General features: G+C 35.1%; 1 protein-coding gene across 3 annotated transcripts in view; it reads right to left on the minus strand.

Moving 5' to 3' along the window:
* FUT8 (fucosyltransferase 8) overlaps positions 1 to 19,049 on the minus strand; it is a 151,808-nt gene that overhangs the window by 99,595 nt on the left and 33,164 nt on the right. For all 3 annotated transcript variants that reach the window (XR_015701903.1, XR_015701904.1, XM_087746041.1), the window contains exon 3: positions 1,181 to 1,274. The gene's annotated coding sequence lies outside the window, so the exon portion shown is untranslated. The remainder of the gene's footprint in view (positions 1 to 1,180; positions 1,275 to 19,049) is intronic.

The following is a 19,049-nucleotide window of genomic DNA, read 5'->3' on the forward strand; positions in this document are numbered from 1 at the left end:
TACTCCTTTATAATTTTACATAAATAAATATTATCTGCTCATCTGATACAATCAGCAGATTATTCTCTAATTAAATATTTTTTAATGGAATCCACCACCCTTTTCAATTTCATTGCAAATGCAGATTTATTCAATACTGAAGTCTTCAAATACTATAATTTTGGATCTTCACCACAGAAAACTCCCTGACAGGAAGAAATGGTACTTAGGGAATTCCTTAACTATGTGAAAGCTACAGGCCCACTCATTTCATTTGGTTAGAAAACAAAATCATAAACATCAAGAACAAACTTAGGAGAAAGATGCAATGTCACTCATCCTTCCTGAAATTTGGTTGAAGAGATTCTGCCACTGAGTGTGGAAGCCTGATGACAGAGCTTATGAAGAAGGTAAATTATCAGGAGTTGAGGAATTAAAGCTAGAGTCTAAAAGCAAGATCATCAACTTGAGAAGAGTTGTCTTAAGATTCATGTAGAAGCATTAGCAGAATACATATTATAACACAGACAAGAAATTCAAAGCAGAGGAAAAATGAACCTTAAAGGATCCTGGTATTATTTCTGAGGTTCTACTACTCATCACTGTTATTGTAAGCTTAAAACAAAACAAAATAAAAAAAATCTTAAAAACTTTCTGGATTTTTATCTACCACAGGTCTAAATATCCTCCATAAAGAAAAAGCTTACGAAGTTTCATGTCATTCAATCAGGAGATGTTACTGCAAATGTTTTCTCCCTCAAAAAAAAAAAACCTGTTCATAGCAAATACAAATATTTGGTTCAAAATATTTTATAAAGCAAAAAGTAAAAGAGAGAGAAGATTGACCCAAAAGGGTATCTAGAAAAATAAGGCTACAAGATAATTGCTAGCTATTTGGTTTTCGTGATCAAATAAATAGTTCACTATTAAAAGTTCCCATGATAGCTTATTTTATACAACACAACACACTGGATGAAGTTCTTTGGTTTTAGTACATCACATGGTCATACTAGTGCAAGTCCAGCAAAGATGATTATGGGACTGGAGAATGTGCCATATGAGAAGCGGTAGAGAGAGTTGGGATTGTTCAGCCAGAAGAGAAAGCTAGGGCAGGATCTATATCTTGTATATCTTATATCAATATTTACATATATCAGTATATAAAATCATTACCTCACAACACATCTGAAGAACACCTTACCTTCTCCATGACAGCAGGAAATAAACACAACTGTGTCATGGGCTTGGAGGTTAACAAGTAATTCCACTAGTCCAGCAGTCAGTGAAATCAGTAACTGTTTAAAAGAAAAAAGAAGGTCCTTTTAGTGTCATATTCAAACAAAAGTGTTTCACATTCCGTAAGAACATCTTCCTTTTGATTTGTCCTTGTATCATAACGTTGAGAAAGAACCTAATTCTTCATCTTCAAATATTACATTTTCGACTTTTTATTTAACTAATTATGGATTTTCCACAAAGATCAATTACTTAATCAGAACATTTTTAACTACCATCGTTCACGATACCTAGATTAGCAAGTGATACCTTTCATTATACCTAGATACCTTTCATTATACCTAGATTTAGCCTGTGATCTAGCAATTAAAGAATTAAATCAAAGAATATTTTAGGGTCTGTATTGATTTAGTCAGTAACTTATTCAAGCCAGTCTCACCAGGCCCCGGTTTCCCTTGTTAGTATTTGCCAACCCCAAAATAATGTTTGAAGGTGAATTCATTAATATTTACAGATACTATCAAATTTGCAGCTGAAAGATGTTATAAATTTTGAATGCAAGATATAAATCTGCATAATCAATTAAAGTAATTCAGCCATTTAGCAGTTCTGTCAAATAATTGTTTCCCCATTTCTAAGCATTACTCCCTGTTCAAAATACCACTCAAAACTTTGAAATTGGAAAAAAAAATAATCAAGGGTAGAATATTTATTTTTAAACCGATATTTTATAAAATAAATACAAGAGTCTTCATGCATATTTTCATGTACATTATGGTTTATAGAAAGTATAAATATGTTAAGGAAACCTTGCAAAGAAAATTAATTTTCTGTTAATCAAATAAATTGAATAGCCCTTTAAAAGAATTCCATAGAAGAAGAATACAATTCCCAAAATTTTACGAAAATTCCTGCTATCTTGCAAAAAACATAAGCTCTCTTCATAACTACTTAACCTAAAAACATAATTCCGCTCTCATAATAAAGTTCCTCTTTGTTCATTTTAGTATTTATTGGAGACAACACACATATTGTTCCAAGCCCTGCCTTTTGTGAATTCTAGTAATACCTTTAGATGTATATAGCCTCATACTTTTTAGAAGTGCCCTCCATTCTTTTTGATAGACAGTATTAGGGGGGCAGGAGGCATTCTGCTTGCTTGTTCTCAATCATTTTAATGCTTCTTTAAGATGACTGGGTCAGGTAGGGCTTCCCAGAGAAAGACAGACAATTCCTTGGAGATATCCTGACTATGTTCAGGTCCAGAAGGTTCAAGAAACTGTACAGTATGGAAGTCAAGAAAATTCCAGTACAGGAGCTTGCAGCCCAAGCAAAGAAACTGCAGTAAGGAGCAGGGAGCAGCCTACCTGACCTTACACACAATAGGAAAAACTTTCAGCAAATCAGAGGGCACTGTGCCATTCACCGTTTAAAGTCACTGAATTAACTTCGACCAAGTGGAAGCAACGGTATACTCACAATGACAACGTGGGCAGGGAAAAAGTTGTTAAAAAAAAATTTTACTTTTCTTCTGTCTTCCCTATTCACTGAGTTTGCAATACTTAAAATGTTAATTATCCTAACTGTTATTCTAATAAAACTTGGCACTTTTTTAATTAAAAAAACATTTGGTCTCCTTTCAGGAAATAATTATAAGGAGAAAGCCTATGGTGAATCACATCAAAATTATGGCCAACTCAGGGCCCCATGCCCCTGTAGTTATTAAATTTATTTCTATTAAAAAAAAAACAAAAACAAAACAACAAGCAACCAAAACCAAAAAGCAGTGGAGAACAAAGTTGAGTATTACTACTAATTCTACTTCAACTGCATAGCTACTGGTCAGAGATCAGGAAAAAAAAAAAAAAAAACAACATTTTAAGGAATTTTAATATCACAGACCAAACATTCTCAAAATTATGCTATATGAACACCTACTGGTTCAGTTATCACAATGACAGTGGTTCAGAGAGATCCATACCCACAGCACTTGGGTTTTTTAAGCCGATGGTACACACAGAACACTGACCTTGAAACAGTTTGACAGGAGTTAAGAACAAATCAGAAGTAAGAACTTTTTTAAACTAGATAATACTTACATCAACAATAAAAACAAATACTGTTTGAAAATATTAAGCGTTCCTTTGTTTCAGATACAGTAATAAATATAAGTGCTTACAGTTTTTGTACCATATTACATTTGAAAGCTTGAAAAAAGATACTGTAATTTCTAATTTTGTTTACAATTGATGTGATTTTAAACAAAAGAGGGAATTGTACCTTGAAAGGAAAAGAGCAGTTTACTTGTCAAATATATGCAAGATTCTCTGACAAACACTTAGACAAAAAGTAACTGCTGCTTTTCCTTTTAGAAAGATTAAAGAGTCAATTGCAGAAACAATACACTCCTCCACGGAAATTATATATATGGACTCATTTTAATAAGCAATGGATAAAGCAGTCTTCAGTTTTACAGTCCCTTTTAACTATTAAGATCATACACTAACCAGAAACACGGCAAAGTAACAAGTTACGTTTTGTCTTATCTGAACTAACCGAATGTCTTTGTAAGATAAAAATTCTTTCAGCAAATGAACAGGACAATTATATAAGAGAGAAGGTTTACTTATTCTTGTTTACTTACTGTATTGACTCCACATAACCCTAATCTAATACAGCCACAGTCAAGAATGAATAATAAAAAAATAATAAAAAAATCAAACATCAACTCTAACATTAAGCATGATCTTCCTCCAGAGTAATAAGTTAATAATACATTGATAGCCCTTGCAGAAACCTCTTTACAAAAGAAAATAGGAAGAGTGAGAATCTGTGGAAGCAATATAGTAGAAGAACAGACTAAGGAAGCTAGCAGGACATAACTTATGTTAAAAAAGAAAGGACTTCTGACATGGAATTGCATCTTACACTTGCAAACAAATTCATAATAAAATCTGGGGATTAGGAGTTTAACCTAGATAAATTCAGCTCATGTGGAAGGGGAAAGAAGTTCCTAAACCTGTTAGTGTATAATAGCTAAAGGAATCAGCCATTGAAACAGATGATTTAATGAGGTAGTGGATTCTTGGTTGCTCATTCCCTTTAAATTGAAGCACCAAAAATGCTTACAAAAAATATATAGTAGTTAATCAAGAGGTTGAAAAGAGATGAGAACAGTCAATCATTGGAATAATCTCCCTAGGGAAGTGGTTGACTCTGCTACGCTGAACACGTTTAAGACTCAGCTGGACATGGTGCTGGACCATCTCATCTAGACTGTGCAAATTCTTGCCTAGAAAGGTTGGACGAGATGATCCTTGAGGTCTTTTCCAACCCATTATTCTATGATTCTATTAATTGGGTTTTCTGCCCTGTGTTAGTCAGATGAGAGCTGATGAACAGAAATGGCCCATCCCTTTCTTAACAGAACTTAGTACTTACTATGTTCTTAATAGAGCACAGAACTTAATACCCCTAATTCTGTGAAATACTTCTGGAGATAGAATAAACCTCCAGAATAAAGAAGGCCAGTCTTCTTAACCCATCAAGCTGCATACTAAAATCTTAACATGGTCAATAGCCGCATAGTATGGCACATAACCTGAAAAGATAAAAGTGCTCAGAAGCTTCCCTGTACCCGAGTTGGTGGAACTCCCTGCTGAACTTCACTGCTGCTGCTGGCTGAATTCTTCCAGTAGCTGGGGATTTCTATTAATCAACAGCCCCTGTGTCAGCATGACCCACTACTGGTCACAGGATGTGACTCTAAAACGTGAGTTGCATTTAAACTGCATGTAAGCTACAGATTTGCCATCACTTCTCTAGAAGAATGGACCCCAAGGCACTCTAGCATGACCTAGTTAAAATGTATTCAAACATGCTTAATGATCTCGCTAATCTTTCAGACAACCTTTTAGCCACAACAGCCAAACTTCTGATTTTTTTCCTCCGAAAGCCACAAAAAGACTGATTTTAAAAATAAGCTAATGCTCTCCAAATTTCATCAGACATTTCTCTTTAAATCAAGCTGAACCTCTCATTAGAAGCTTAAAGAAGAAAACTGCTACTTTTCTAACATTGCTTAGAATACACAACAGTAAGGTAACATCTTTCATACTGCATGGGGTTCCACAGCCAAGAAATTCACAAAGTAATGAGCTGTTCCTCCCCCACCCCCCAAGACGTTACTTTGTTCCATAGTTTTGCATTGGAATCCAAATTTATCAGAATCAGACATACAAATGTTTTGCTTTCTGTTTCAGTGCTTTTCTAGGACCAAAGTACAGCTGCCTCTTCTGCTTGGGGGAAGTGCAGCTTCTTAGCAGCGGCATAATCTGGATACCTTGGGGAAGGAACAGAGTGGGACAAAAAAGATGAACAGCCTTTAGCTAATATTTGATCTTTCCATTCTTGTTGGTGCTGAAGCTCTCCACTAAATCTTCTCTTCCACCAGCTTCCCCATGTCATTCCTTAATGGCTGCAAACATCAGAAGCAAGATCAGAGGTAAGATCTTTCTTCTTTTGGCTGGCATCAAAGCAACATGCAAAATCTAATAATCAAGAAACTTAACATTAGCCTGTTCACAACTCAGCTGGATGTTTATAAATCAAGATGAAAAACAGGCAGATGAGAGAGCTGCTGAGTTTGTAATAGTTATGCAAAAATGTATGACACTTGGCAGCCTTAAGAAAACTGGAGTGCCAGTTGCAACCAGGAGGTTTTGCAAACTCAAAGCGTAGTCAAGGCTATACAGTATTCAGAAGCTGGAAAAAAAAGAGTCACAGAATTGAGCTAAAAGCCTTCCTTGTTACACATAGGAGGCTTGGAGACTGGGTGATTTGACAACCCAGAAACAGAGGTGCCAGAATACAATTTTGAGTGGGCCACATCAGGGAAAGAATGTCTGAAGTGATCATTATCTACATAATCAGGCTTGCTTTGTATCACCATTTTTTTAATTTAAATTGAACTGTGTTTTCTGCAGTACTTTTATTAGAACAAGAAAAATTTTATTGAAGATTGTAAATACTAATATTGCCATATGATAAAGAAGAATTTGCCTTAATTTTAATTCCACCGTGCCACAAGATATGTATCTTAACCTCTAAAAATTCCCCTTGGCACTCCAATTTTCTTTTAAACACTATTCTATTTTCATAGATAAAAAACGTTTACTTTAGGACACTGCACTTTACACACTACAAAGCACAATAAAGAGGTCTGATCTATAACTAATGAGCTAATTCAAGTATGGGAAGCAATTTATGTGCATTAGCATATAGGTTCATGCTGTCTAATTTACACTGGTTTACAGCTTTCATAGAGCTCCATGCCACCAACACTTGATTACTTCCTGCATCTGATCTCCGCCATCACCATAGCTCAAGTGCACTGCTGGTCTAAGATCTGTTCTTTTATTTAAAGTGAAGGAACTGAAAAATTCAAAGTACTTTGTACAATAGTAAGGCTATGAATAAAACAGGACTGTGAAAGCTGCAAGTCAAAACCTCACATAAAGCTGCCAACGGATTTTTCTCTCAAAATTGGTGTGACATATTAGTAAGGGAAAATGACAGATGAGTTTAAAACTTACTGACTTTAACACACCTTTGAAGGTATTTGCTTTTTGTTTAACTCCTTTTATGTCAAGTATTAAGATTACACTGTTAATCAGCATTTCCTTTTTTATTTATAACATAACTATCACTAATTCATAAATTTGCTGTTAAACCATGGTGAATGTTAGAAACTATCAGCCTTAATTAGTGAGCTATTTTCTTTAATATGCAAGATGGGGGGTTTGTGTGTGTGTGTACATACATAACTTTATCAACAGAAGCCAAAGTTGTTTGAATTTTTTTAACAAAGAATATTTTACTTTATAAACTAAACATTCTAAAAATAAGACCAATTAATTTGTCATATAAAGTCTATAATTATTAAAACCATATGAATACCGTATTTTAAAAAAGGACTTAAAAGCTGAATTTGCATATTTACTCATATGTAATTCTAGTGAAATCCCATTCAAGTATTTCAGACCGGTAATAAGGAACATGATGCAGGGTTTGAAATATCCTTTTTAAAAAGGTCAAGCATTAGGAAAAACCTACAATCATGTGTTTTTCTTACTGTTTCCTAGGCAAGCTTACAATACTATGCACAAAGAAAGCCATTAAATTCATAGAAGCATTGCATATAGACTCATTATTTGGGAGAAAAGCAGTATTTTCCTTTGTGGTGAACACTTTGTAACAAGGATGTGACTATACTACAGCCAGCTGCCCCTATGTTTGGCAGTCCTCCAGTAGTATCTGACAATTCCTTGAACTTGCAAGTTACGCTTCTTACATCTACTCTCTTGTATACCTACTTTCAGTGTAGGTTTTTTTCCCTACAACTTCAGCTTCCCTTCAACTTCCTTTATTTCTGAACAGTTCAGCCTAATTTCAGCAACCATATCAAGAGAAAATAAAAGATGCCCATTACTCCCCACGCTGGTATTTGAAAGAGCTCTCCATGGTTCTGAGCAACATCCTGCGGGAGTCACCCACTCTGGGAACTCTTTCGCTAAAGAGTCTGGCTAAGGCCCAGCCACAGATAATAAATCTAGCGCCAGTCTGACGGATTCTTGTTTCAGCAAAGTAAGACTCAGGACAGAACAACCTTGAAAGGTAAAGGGGAGTCTGGATGGCATTAGACTTCAGCTCCACAGGAAGGGAGGAGGATAAAGGATCTAAATCCCTACTCCTGAAGTTATTCACAAAATCAAAAAGCAACAATGAATCAAGAAAACAGTAAAATCAGTGTACTACCCCCATTTGAAAATTACAAGCTTACAATTAAAACAAATGGCAGCAGAAGCTAAGTGGAGGGCAGAGGCTTCCCCCTAATGGCCCAAACATCATACAGATAATCATCTACCTTGAGGTGTTCAGAAGTGAAGTACTGTTTTTTGAAGTTGGTTTTGCTAAAATCAGAATATTTTAGACAGAGAAGTACACTGAACAGGCTTTTAAAGACCTTGAGCAACTCCATCTCTGGGCTCATACATCAAGGGGCAATGACAATAAAGAACAATTTGAGACAGAAATGGTCCCATAAATCTGACAGTAGATGATACCAACATCATTCTTACGTGGAGATTAACTTTTTGATGACAGGGATTCTAAAGGATAGACGAAGGCAGGTTATAACAGTGAGGCATTAAAACATCACCCATATAAGATAACAAGCTGTTTAACACTAGCGAAGGCCCTATGGTGTCATGACTGCTGAGTGCAAAGACAAGAGGATTTCATAACAAAACTAGACAGTCTTTTAGAAAACGCTGGAAAGGAGCTGGTGACTTCCATGTCCACGCCCACTGCCCAGAAACAGCACAGGAAGTAGCAGAAAAGAAGACTTTGGAGTACAACTTAAGCTGCTTTATAAAGATTATAATGACCTGTTTTTTGCTACCTGTGACACATAAAAACCAAGCAGAGAGGTGGTGATGAAGCTTAACTAGAAGATACTACATTGGTAGGCTAGAGAATTTTTGAGAAGCAAATTCTTACATGCATAAAAGCTATAGCAAAACTTTACACAATAGACACACAATAGAACTAAAAGACTTGACAGAGATTCTGTAGAGCCAAATGATGTTTGAGTTGTAACAGCACAATTCAAATACAGGACCACAGCAGGAAAGCTAAATGAAGTACATGCATTAGCAGTTATTAGGAAGGAACTTGATCCCTACATTGAAATCTTTCTTCACAAAGACGACGACAGAAGAATTCTTGCAGCTTGAAATGTCAGTAAAATGACGAATAACAAATCATCAGGACCAAACTGTGAAAACTGTGTCCGCACACCTATTCTAATGGAACTCAAGTAAGTAACACAAAATTAAGAGTTTCACAGTGTCTTATCACTTAAGATTCCATAACAAGGGAATAGAATATGACCATCAGTTTTTCAAAAAGGCTCTGAGGACCTGAGAAACAACAGATCAGTAAATATGACTTCTATATCAGGTGAATAAGAGGAAACTACAATACATATCAGAAATAGTAGGCACGTGGATAAACACCAGATACTGGGAAATAATCAACACAGTTTTTGTGGGGGAAGTCATGCCTCAAAAGGTGACTAAGTTTTATGAACAATCAAATTAGCATGAAATTAAGGGAGACCTGCTTGATGTCACATATTTGGATTTGCAGAAAGCACTATTAAATGTGAAATTTACTGTAATTAAAATGTGTTTGAGTTTAAAATATTGGATATGTCAAAAAATAGACCTAAATATTCTTGCTAGAAAAATCCATCCACGGATATTATACTGCATCTGTCTTAGAATGACCCAGGTTCTGGAAGCTCAGAAAGTAAGCTAGAAGGATCATGGCTGGTTGCTTCCACTCCTTCCACAGATAACTGCTACTGACATCTGAGAAGGACAGGAAAGCTTTTCAGACAAAAGCTCAGATCAAATTAATTTTACAACTGATGGTTTCTGTCTGGATCTTATGTAGCCATGGTCATTGCTGAAAATGTATTCGGATAAGTGAAGAAGAAAAGTGAAGGAAATTGCAACAAAACAGAGCAAATCAACACTGCCACAGAATTCAGCCCATTCTGACAGAGCTTTGATACAGTTCTTAAGAGTCTTCAAGATACCAAATATAATGATCATGAACTTCTGAGGCACCACAGTTAAGGAGACTATTTTTGTTGTAACAATTTCAAAAGGAGTTATAAGGGAGTTGGCTGGAATGACAGATAGTCCCTGTATACACATTTGGAAGTAGGCAGCACGAGTGGAATTCTGCAGATATACAACAAACCCACACTGCTGGAGAATTTAGGGACACCTTTTGCAAAACTAAGTCTTACTGTGTCAGTGCTAATAGAGATTCAAAGTTAGAGAAAATAAATTTTACTCGTAAGTAACCACTTTCTCTTACAATCTTCTTTTCATGAAAAGCAGTTGCAAGCCATAGAAAGAAGCCACAACGTGTGACCAGTCATATGAAACCAGAGAAAGATGAGGGGATATCACACAGCCTACGCATTTCTAAGGAAGAAATGTTACGAAAGTTGTTTGGGCGGTAAAATAAAACACAAAACGTAACTTTTTACCTGTAGTTTATAAAATGGCTTATTTATAAGTATCGGGGCTTACAGGAAACAAACTACTACAAGACATATTTTGTCTGATAACTTTGTTCTAATCATAGAGCTAGCCATTCCTCATAGCAAATTGATTGAAAAATCCCAACAATTAGTTTTGTAAATGCAGTAATTACTATGCTCTTCTATGAAGTAATAGGGCATTATTAGGACACAGTTAAGGGCTCTAAAAAGCAGGCTATTCAGAAAACAAGATCAAAGAAAATTTGTAATTGCTTGTTTCCAACCAAAAAATTATATCCTTTTAAACACAGAAGCAACCTAAGAACATTAAGTACTACAGAAAAAATACTGAATGTTTGAAACATCGCTGTTTCTTCCTAAACAGTTCCTATGGTCAGCTTTCAAATGTCCTTTCTGCAGACATGCAGTCCCTTGCAGATGGATCAAATACTTCTGTCCATCATAATAAAACAAGCATACATACAAATTGATGCCATGTTTGAGCAGGAAGGATGGATTAGTTGGCTTCCTGACTTACAAGAGGTAAACTTATTTTTCTGTGATTTTTATATCCTAATGAAATCTGCGCATGTAAACACTTGGTGTTCACGTTTTAATTTACAAATCACATCATTTCATGCGTACATTCACTATATAAAGCATAGACAGACTGCACTTTTCAAAACAGTGTAATAAATAAAACTGGGCTCACAGGGTGTCACATGCTGCTGCTGGTATAATTCAGTCCTTCTGTATTCAAAGCACTTACTGTTCCTGCTTTGCACCCCAACTTATATCCTGATCCTGCAACCAGCATTCACAGAAGCATCCACACATACGCAAAGTGTCAGCCGCAATCAATATACAAGAATCCTCAGAAACAAACACAACAGAACCCCTGACTACCTACGTGATTTCACACATTTTAATTTTCCAAAACTGGTCTGAGTTATTTCTAATCTTTTCAGAATAATATTCAGTCATCAATTTGGAGGAGAACTAGTCATTTTTCCTTTTTTATTTACATGCATTTGTCTAAGTGATGTCAAATAAATAAACTATTTACTAAATTCACTTATCGGCGGAGGAAAAAACCCACAGAATACCAGCACCACATTCTCAGTGCAATAGTGCCTGGCCTATTTCTAATCACATTATATAGAGGAAAAGATTGAGATTGACAAAACATCAAAACCCACATGCTTCATTTAAAATGTAAGTAATCACAAAGCATTGCATTTCAAGTCTCTCTGGGGGGAAAAAAGTAGATTAAGATACTAAAACTTGTTTTCAAAGTTCAGGGAACACTATATGCTTTAGATTCTAAAAATTTTAAATGCTATCCAAATATCGCAGAAGTGCAGTACATGGAGAAACAGAAACTGAAAATTAGACAAATAACATTGATGAAGAGGTAACTGATTATCTCCCCACTCTCCATCCATCACCACGGTTTTAACACAGTACTACCAACATAACAAGCATTGGAGTTGTTTCTTTAAAAAGGATTCCTTATGCTCAATTGAACTTTTCAGATATACCAGTTCTCCAATGGGTTTTGCCTTCTACAGATACATATGCTTTGATAAAGACTGAATCAAAAAGCCAGCAAAATTCTGACTGAATTGTATTTTACAGTCGTCTTGTTCTGAACCTGCATAACTTGTAAACGTAAACTTGTAAAGACATCAGAATCAAAATATCTAAACATATCATTACAGTATCTCAGATGCAATTCTAACTCTGCCTCTTCTGCTTATAGTTTATTCAAACTTGAATAAACTTGGACCACATACATCTGCTGTTTTCAGATTTTTCAAAAAGGCATCAACTTGAAATGGAATGAAATAGTAATTTGAACACATTTGTAGATTGGATCCAGTTTTTGAGATGCTGAGCAATAACAATTTCACCTGAGGCTGAAAATGCTACGATAATTAGTTCCTCTCAAAAACAGTTTTATGGCTTCTTAAGCCACCTTTTCAGGTGTTGATTAGTACCACATAAATGACTTCAAGACTGTTAGTAGCTGCCACTGCAAATATTTGGAGTAGAATCCTAGCCTTTCCCTTATATAGTTAAACATCTTGTACGGCAAAAGGAACAGTCACACCGAATTTCTTTCAAGAAATGTGTCACAATTTTGTGGTAACATTTCTTCTTTTTAAATTCAGAACAAAATTTAAAAGTGCTAAATTCCTTCATTAAACTATAATACCTAGGTTAAAGGAGAATGTTATGCTTTTTTATTTTTACCTAGAGTGGCACCACTAATCACTTCTGTCATTGCTATCTTACCTTTCACTACCACAGTATCTGCTCAACACAAGTGAATGCTATGTCTTTTGCTATGGTCAGTGTAATGCTTTAGCAGTTTTAAGATATTTACAGGACTGGTGGCAAGATATTCTACTTCACACTATGATCATCAGTCTTCAGAAGCATAAGCGATGATGGACATCAGTGTCCATGTATCAGGAGGTCAAAACTGATGTAAGCTTTCTTAAATAAACAAAACCAAAAAGAAGCTACCTGAATATGACAGCCAGGTGAATTTTGTTATCTATTTACTAAATACATTTCAAATCAAAGACAGCAACACTGAGGGAAAGAGAGTGAAGAGAATGTAACCAGGCACGTACAAAAAAAATTCATGCAATATCACGACATTCTACTACTGTAGTAGCCCAGGGTATTTTTATTAGCTAATGATTTTCAGAAACTTATTTTCAAAAGCAGATATTTGGCAGAGTATTTTTGTTTTCATTTGGAAAAAAGGGAGTGATGGGCATATAATTTATGATTGCAAACTGTCACTGGTTAATTCACAGAAATACATGTAACATTACAGAAAAGTCCTTTAATTGACATATACAAGAAACTACTTCATACTTTTATACAGAACCATTTATAAATGGTCTAAATATTTATTAATAGATTTCATAAGATTTCTCTAGGAAAAACTCTCTATTCAACAACAGATGGAAGAGAAATTACATACACCGGTTTTATCTCACTGTGATTTGCATAGGTGGCTCCAGAGAGAAATAAAAGATTTCAGATCCAGTTCTCATAAACGCAAAAAAACCTTGAGTTTGGGAATCTTTATTTATTTCAGTTATACACAAGAAGTTAAACTTTTAAAAACACATATGCAATGGAATACATATTTTAAATATACCAGTATACCTTGCTTTTTATAGCAATGACAGTAGATGGAAGTCTAAAATAGCATTGGGTGATCAAAAATTCAACTCTCATATTTTTAAAAAGAAACCCACTGTCCTTATTTGCTTTTAATGATCTGTTAACATTTTTCAAACTGCAAAAGGGATTCCTGATGCTAGCAAAAATAATGGTGTACTGACAACCAGATCTACAAACAAAAAGAATGTTTTCATTTGTTTCAGGTTACTAAATAATAATAAGTTTTTAAAGAAACTCAGTTATGCATAAGTATAAAAATATTTATACGTTATCAGAAGCCAGAACAGGCTTTAAAAAATATTATTAGAATATTCGTATTACAATACACAAAAAGAAATTATATGTGCAATAAACAGCAACAACTGCCAGACAAAATTGTGCTTCACAGTTCTTTTCTTAAGCAATGCATATTAAGATCGTAACCAAGAAAATGGGAACATTCAAGGCCATTCTTTTGAATTATACCTTTAATGCAGTGAATTGAATTTAACTCCATCTAAAATCTCACCCAAAATCTTAAGTTTTCCCTGAATCAGAAATGAACCTATTTTGACATTTGTTAAACCTGAACCAGGTTTATTCAACTAAACTGAAAAATTTGCTGGTTGCTATTTAAGTGCACATAAAACAATATCCATCAAACACAGAAAAAGGCAGGGGGATTGCAAAAGCTTCTTTACTACCAAATTCAGCTTTATGTTTATAGAGTGTAAAATAATTTTTTTAGTCTTTTCACATAGTATTCCAAAAGACTTCCGCATACTGTACTGAGTAACACAAATAGCCATATCTTCATGCAATGCTACATGTACCATTCAGATTTTTTTTTTATTCATTACCTGACCACAGGAAGACCTCTTCCCAAATCTCAATATGTGCTCATTTCTAACTTTCTTCACTCCTAATCTACGTTAGAGAAGTGCACAAAAAATGACACTTAAAATGTAAATATTATGTCAAGATTATTTAGAACCAAATATAATGCTAAAGCTTCCTATACATATCCTATTCAGAAAAACTCAAGAGGCCCTGCTTTCCAGATAACTTATTCTTATGATGAACTACACATGACCCAGCACAGTTCCTTGACCAGGATAAGATGAAGCCTTGCATTACACTGTTTCTATTAGGAAAAACAACCCTATGTTCCTGTTTTTCTGTTCCTTTATGGAGTTACAAATTCACAAAAAGACTGATTCTCTTTTCCCAGCAGACTTTCATTTTTCTAAAGTGATTGTTGAAGAGCCTTGCCAAAACAGGCAATTTAATTATAGTTTATTGATCAGGTCACCTCTACATTGGCTCTTCTTCAATATACCATAATTAAACACATATCCAATAACTCTTTTTTCACAGTTTCTCCAGATCTGCTTGGCACAGAAGCCAAACTTACAGATCTTTTGCCTCAAAGACCAGCTTTGGAATTCTTTTAAAATAAGCTTCTATTGAATACACCACCTTCTCTTTTTCTGGTACAGACACCATTATAAGCAATAGTTACACAACAAAGCCAGTTCTATATATACAGATGAATAGGAATTGGTCCTAGTATAGAACTATAGCCAACTAAGATAAAGCTACATCCTAGTAGCTTTACGTGAAAGAAGCACACTACCAGGGAGCAGTGTGGGCCATCATTTCACAGTTCTGTTGAGGAAGCTTTCCCACATGCAATACAGGCTTTCAGAACAGTTTGGCATAAGCTTTTTTTTTTTAGTTTTTTTCATTGGTTTGCTTGGTTTTTTTGGTTTGGGGCATTTTATTGTTTTAAGTGTTATGCTTTCTCTTCTCTCCTGCCATTCTCTCGGATTTTCTCTGCTTGACAAAGAAGTGTATTATAGACCAAAACCGCTGAACATTAGGTTATAAATAAAAAGGCATAAAACCCAATAAATCATTACAATCACACACTATCAAAACATACTTTCCAAATCCATAGATCTGATGATTCTATAAATGAAGACCATTCAAAAATGTTCAGGAGACCATTATCGATAATAAAATCGGGGGGGGGGGGGGGAGATCAACTTATTCCAACAATAAAGAAAGAAAAACATTAGGTTTGCCCAAACACTTTGCACTGCAACCAGTTCTACCAAAGTGATCCCAAAATAATTCTTGTATTTGATATTAAAAAATAAAATAAAATTTTTAGTGATGACCTGGTTCTTAGCTTGTTATAAAACAACTTGTCTTCCCTGCTTGCTTAGGAAAAATGTATTTTTATAGTTCATTCCTTAATCTTGTATAATTAAATGACAGGTGGGGAAAGATTAAAAAAAAAAAAAAAAAACACAAAAAAACCCCAAACAAACACAAAAAACACACACACACACTCAGAACATCCTAGAACCCTCTCCAGAATTTGACTTCGTGAATTGGTCCAGAGGAACAGGGGGGAAAAAATGGCAAAATTCTTCTTGCCTTGAAGAACCCTGAACAAGCAGTCACACTGAGCAATTTAGCTGCTGAAGAAAGATAATCAATTCATAAACACAACAGTCTTTCTAGATGAAAGAAACACTTGATTACTCATCATAACAGGCCAGGACTTAGACTAAAACCAAAAGAAGTTACAGCATTAAGCAGAGTAACAGAACAAATTGCATTTCAGAAAAAATACTGTAGGTGTGTATAAAAAAGAATAGGAAAAAGCATTTGCTTATACTATGCCTGCTAAAAAGAATATAGATTAAAAATGAAAAAAAAAAAAAAGCCAACAAACCCTTTGCTATGTACATATGGGCACATAACATGCTTTTAAGGTCACCAAAAAAATGGTATAGATTAAGATCCTGTTGAAATACAAGACACTAACAGCTGGCAATGACTTAGTGAGTGTCTACAGGGAAGGGAGATTTGGAAGAAGCATATATGTACGGAAGTACTAAATTCCAACAAAGTTCTGATTATTTTCTGTATCAAATTATCAGTTAAGTTAATTCTTCTGATGCTTCTTTCCAGCCTGTTTTGAGTCTCAGTACACACAGAGCTGGAGAAAATCCATAGATTTTAGCAAATCATACAGAACCTACTGATTTTATTTGGCATGCACTAGGAAAAGATCTCATGCTCTCTGCCATCAACTACATGTCCAGATGATATGTTTACAACCGCTACTAAATTGTGAAAAAGTTGATGCAAAGAAATAAATGAAATGCAGGCAATAAGCAATCCTTTGATATAAGGCAAATGGGGAAAACCCTCAGGTACTGCCAAATTTCAGGGATTTGCAGAGTTCAAGCCTGAAAGATCATTGCTCCAAAAAGGCACGTGGAAGAAATAAAAGCAGAGTGAGTGGTGGAGAGTGTATGTTATTAAGATACTCTTTGAAGCCATTAGAATGCATGAACTGCATTCCACTAGTTTTCTGAACAGAGCTGGAGTTTCCCTTTTTCTTGACCCTGCTTTGTGTTATGCTCCCTGCTCTAATGAGGTACCAAAATAATAATCCACTCTAATATACATTGCTGTAAAATGCTCCCAAGCTCACAGATCATTTCACACTGGTCACACCCTAGCAACATTCCTTGGAATACTGCTATTGTACTGAACAGCCAAAACTGAATATAAGCTGCTAGGTGAAAAATCCAGGGATTGGTTGAATAGTTCCGACTTAGTGATTTTGTAGTATGTTCAGAGCACATGTAAATGCCATTACTTTTGACTTAAAGCATATGCTTCAGAACAGAAACATTTTCAAAAAGGTACCATTTCAAATATACTGTGAAGCACTGATGTAGAATGAATGTTCAATACTTCAGAAGTATCAGCATTAATTAACTTTTCCCCTCCAACAGAGCTTAGTAATTCAGGTTCATCATACAAATCATTTCATATCATAACACACTTTAAGAATTATCTATTACTTAATAGCAACAATTATGAATTGAAAAACAGAGATCCCAGGTATATGCAAATTCGTTTTCTGCAATACCCCACGAAAAACAGGAAAAAAACATTATAAAACGGTAAGAAAACATGGAGATCAGCAGACTGAAAACAACTAGATGAATTGTGTGAATGGAACCAGTGGGACAAAATTAGTGTAAGCATCTTTAATCTGGATGTTAATTTAAAATACAAATGGTTTAGTAACAGACAAATACAAACATCATAAAATATTTTGAGCAAAATAACGTAAGAACCTATTCTAATAGTACTGCTACATTAGAAAAAGTTTTATTCCAGAAAGCATCAGTTGTCATACTGCTGCTAATAGTGGCACATCACAGCATACATACACTTGTTTTCGTAAATATTCTGGCTCCTGTTCACAGAATCTTGTAACCACAGAAAGGTGCACAATACAGTTGACATTCCAGAGCCTTCTTTATCACTGCCTAAAGTTATGATTAATGGATTGGTTTACAATGCTCTGTGGGATGCTAATTACAGCATTCAGGGAATTATGAAAACTCAGAGTCCACTTCCCACAACTCCATTCATCGCTTTTTAGTGTTCCCTTTTTAAAATACCTGTGGCTCACCACACTAGTTTTCATTCTGCCACCCTCCAGAAGAAACGTGAATTCTTCTCAGATGAGCGTTATGCACATATAACAATAGCATACATAATTTTTCCATATTTGTTTGACTTCAACAACTACCAAATCACGCTGAAATGAAGACAAGATAATCAAGAAGAAAGGATGCGTGATACAGATGGTGCACAAAAATCACCAACTGCTGCAAGCATTCATTGACCAGATGCACAGTGCTAAGTGGTGCTTTTGGGTCTGTGAAAAAAAGCACCAAGTTATAAGATCATTCACTGTTACAGATATAGGACAATTAGCAATTTTGCACCCTTCAGATTACATTCATGCCAAACACGACTGCCACGTAACACCACTGACAACAAAATCAAAGTCATCTGACAATGGGGCAAAATGGAATGATTGCCCTACGGAAGTTTGCAATCCCAGACTACTATCAGTCACCAGATCATCTATTTGAAGGGAAATATAAAGTAAATAGCTATCATCACATATAAAGAGCCACTAAAAACATGACCTCCTGTACAGCACTGCAACTGTAATGTGCAGGAAAAAGAACATTTTAAGACGATGGAATTTCTAAAATGTGATCGATCAAGAGGAGACAGACATATAGGAGTTCTGCCTTCCTAAGCCAATCTTAGGCATAGAAGGGAAAGGAGTACTTTTCTATGGTTAAAAAAGGAATACCATCAATATTAACATGGTTGGGCAGGAAGGTGCAAAAAGCGGTCTTTTAAAAATAAGACTTTGTGAAAACATTAGAAATTTTCCTCATTCTGAAGGATTCTAGCTTTAGCCTGACAGGTGAAATTCTACACAGTGTCTAAAGAAGAGAAAGGAGTGATACAACTACTGCATAAGAAGATGCAACATGACCCTTGAATATCCATTTGATTGGCTGAAAAGGAGCTGGTAATGCCTTGAGACAAGGATGGATTTCACGGAATTTAATATTCCTGTTACAGTTACAGATGGTATTTTACATAGTATTTGTGACAAAAATGT

Source organism: Nipponia nippon, unplaced genomic scaffold, assembly GCF_047370975.1.
Source record: "Nipponia nippon isolate SJK-2023a ecotype South Korea unplaced genomic scaffold, ASM4737097v1 scaffold_10, whole genome shotgun sequence".
NCBI classification, from domain to species: domain Eukaryota; kingdom Metazoa; phylum Chordata; class Aves; order Pelecaniformes; family Threskiornithidae; genus Nipponia; species Nipponia nippon.